Raw genomic sequence first — 3,536 nt, 5'->3', positions numbered from 1 at the left:
ATACACTTCTCATAATATATGCCTAACATATAATCCCAAATAAAGGGTTAAATATAAAAAAATCCATAGAAAAATATTTTCATGTTTTAATTTTTGAAACTCACATGTCCATAGATATTCCAATAATAACTAGAGTATAAAATAACTGAAAATATTTTATTAGTAAAGGCTTTGCTCTGAACCCTATCAGTCATTCAATTTAAGGTAAACACATATATATTCTTATGATTTAGTAAAGAGTGTTCTATTGATGTGGTTATGTACAAACAAACTCTGTCCTTGCATTTCCCGCACATCTAATGAATGCAATCTGAGACAATTATACAATGGGAAAATCCTGTTTTTAAAATGCTGCATTTTCCTATAAAATTCAGCAACTATGGGATTATTTGTCCTTTTAACAAAAAGTTTATTGTATAGCTATTACATACTAGGCATAATAATATAATAATTACCTAAAAATAATAGGGAAAAAATATTATAAATCACCTGCTGGGCTCCCTAAGTGCTCACTGTCCAGTAGATGAGAGAGATAAATAAGCAATTATAGTACAATAAAAAATCAGTCGGGAAAATGCTGTGAAAGTAGATAGTAGGGTGAGACCAACTGACTAAGGGAGAGATAGTAGTTCCCAGAGAGGTTACCTATAAGCTGCATCTTGAAGAATGAACAGTATTTCTCCAATTGAAGAAGAACGAAAAGCCATTCCGGGCAGAGAATCACACGTGCAAAGCTATTAGCATAGCATGAAGAGGGGATAGTCAGAAATTTAGCATAGTAGCAGATAGAAGTGTGTAGAAGAAAGGGATAATAGAGATGAGACATCAATTTTCAAACTAAAATGTTGACAGTAGCTATAAACAATGGCAATTTTTTTTTTCTCAGACTAGTTATTTGAACTTAGGCAGTAATGCTTTACTTTAAGCATGCTTTACTTTAATACAAGTGGATATCTTTTGCTTTGGGGGGTTCTCTTTGAATGCAATATACTTTAAAGTATTTTAATCCTTGGAGTTTTTACTTTTAGTTCTGTCACTAATTAGCTAGATGCCATATAGAAATAATTTTTCAAACTCAACAAGATGAGGATAAAAGTATCTCGGAAAATTACCTATGGTCACAAAGATTTACTCCTTTTTTTTTTCTAAGAATTTCATAATTTTTGCTCCTATTTTTTTTTCTAAGAATTGCATAATTTTTGCTCCTACATTTAGGTCTATAAACCATTTTGAGTTAATGGTATATGGTGTGAGGTAGGTGTCCAACTTCATTCTTGTACATGGAAATTGTTTTAGTCTGTTTTGTCTTGCTATAACAGAAATACCTGAGATTGGGTAATTTATAAAAAACAGAGGCTTATTTGCTTACAATTCTGAGATAGCTGCATGTGGGAGAGGCTTCAGGCTGCTTCTACTCAAGGTGGAAAGCAGCAGGTAGCCGGCAGGTACAAGCAGATCACATGGTGAGAAGCAGCAAGAGAAAGAGAGAGAGAGAAGGTGCCAGGGTCTTTTAAACAACTAGCTCTCATGTGAACTTATAGAGCTAGATCTCACTCAGGACCCTCACCTCCAAGAGAGAGCATTAATCCATTCATGAGGGATCTGCCCCCATGACTCAATCAGTTTCCAACCCTGTCACCGTGTGGATCAAATTTCCACATGAGTTGTGGGAGGACAAAACATCCAACCTTCATCAGGAATATTCACTTATTCCAACACTATTTGTTGAAAAGACATTTTTTTTCTATTAATTAACTTGGCAACCTTGTCAAAAATCGATTGACCATAAATACAACAGTTCTGGAGTCTCAATTCTGTCTCATTGGTGTATGTATCTATCCATATGCCAATACCACACTGTCTTGATTACTATAGCCTTGTAATTATTTCTCACATCAGATAGGGTGATTCCTCTAACTTTTGGTTTTATCGATTATCTCTATTGGTTTTCTGTTATCTATTTATTTCTGCTCTAATCTTAATTATTTCTTTCTTCTCTCTTTGGATTTTGTTTCCTCTTCTTTTTCTAGTTTTTAACATGGAAAGTTAGGCCAATGATTTGAGAGCTTTTTTATATTTTCAGATAGAAATTTACAGTCAAACATGTAAGTATTTCTTTAGCTGCATCCAATAAGTTTTGGTACTTTGTATTTTTATTTCACTTTAATTAATTACAAGATATTTTCTTATTTTTCTTGTGATTCGTTTTTGACCCATGTTATTTAGTCATGTGTTGTTTAATTTCCATACGTCTGTGAACTTCCCAAATTCTTTCTTTTATTGATTTTGTTTTAATTCAATTGTGATTTGGAGAATATGCTTTTTGTAATTTGAATCTTTTTAATTTAGATTTGTTTTCTGACCTATCTTGGAGAACATTCTATGTGCACTGGAGAAGAATGTATATTCTGTTGCTTTTTAGGTGAAGTGTTCTGTAGATGAATGTTAGGTCTAATTGGTTTTTAATATTGTTCAAATGTTTTATTTCCATGTTGGTCTTCTGCCTCATTGTTCTTTTCACTATTGGAAGCGGGATACTGAAGTCTCCCACTATTATTATTTAATTTTCAATTTCTTCCTTCAATTCTGTTAGTTTTTCCTTCATGCATTTTGGGGATTTATTATTGAAAGGGTGCTATATTTTATAAAAATATAAAAATATATTTTTATAATCATTATGTTGCTGATGGACTGTATCTTCTATCATTATAAAATGTTCTTTTTTATTGCTAAGAAAACTTTTTGTCTTCAAGTCTATTTTTCATGGTGTTAGTAACTAGCTCTCTTTTGTTTACCATTTGCAGGGAATATATATCTATATTTTTCCATTTATCCTTTTACTTTCAAACTATTGTGTCTTTGAGTAGGTGCTAATCTTATTGAGGCACTCTTATTTTAGAGTCACATTTCTGTTGCTGCTTTCAAGATTCTCTTTTGGTTTTTCAGTAGTTTGCCTATCAAGTGTCTAGGTTTGGATCTCTCTGAGCTTATCCTAATTAAAGCTCTTTGAGCTTCTTGAATGTGTAGGTTAATTTTAATCAAATTTGGGAAGTTTTTGGTCATAATTTCTTCAGTAATTTGTTCTGTCCCTTTTCTCTTTTCCTCTCATTGTGGGACTCCTAGTATGCATATATTAGGAAGCTTGTTGTATACCACTGGTCTCTTAGGCTCTGATACTTTTTCTTAACTCCTTTTTCTTTCTGTTCCTTAAACAGGATAATCTTACTTGACCTATTTTCAAGTTTATTGATTCTTTTTTTCTGAAGCTCAAATCTACTCCTGGGCTTCTCTGGTAAATTTTTAAGTACATTTGTTGTATTTTTGGCCCACAAATTTCTATTTTGTTCTTGTATATAATTTCTACCTCTTTACTGATACTCTTTATTTCATTTTTCCATACATTCTTTTAATTTTTTATGCATTTTTCCTTTAGTGCTTTTAGTATATTTACAATAGCTGCTTTAAAGTTTTTGTCATTGTCTTGGACATCCTCAGGAACAGTTTCTTTTGACTGCTTTTCCTCCTTCATGTGAGCC

Source organism: Galeopterus variegatus, unplaced genomic scaffold (genome assembly GCF_000696425.1).
Source record: "Galeopterus variegatus unplaced genomic scaffold, G_variegatus-3.0.2 Scaffold6620, whole genome shotgun sequence".
Lineage (NCBI taxonomy): Eukaryota > Metazoa > Chordata > Mammalia > Dermoptera > Cynocephalidae > Galeopterus > Galeopterus variegatus.
The sequence above is the reverse complement of the archived record's forward strand: the minus strand, read 5'-3'. Positions refer to the sequence as shown.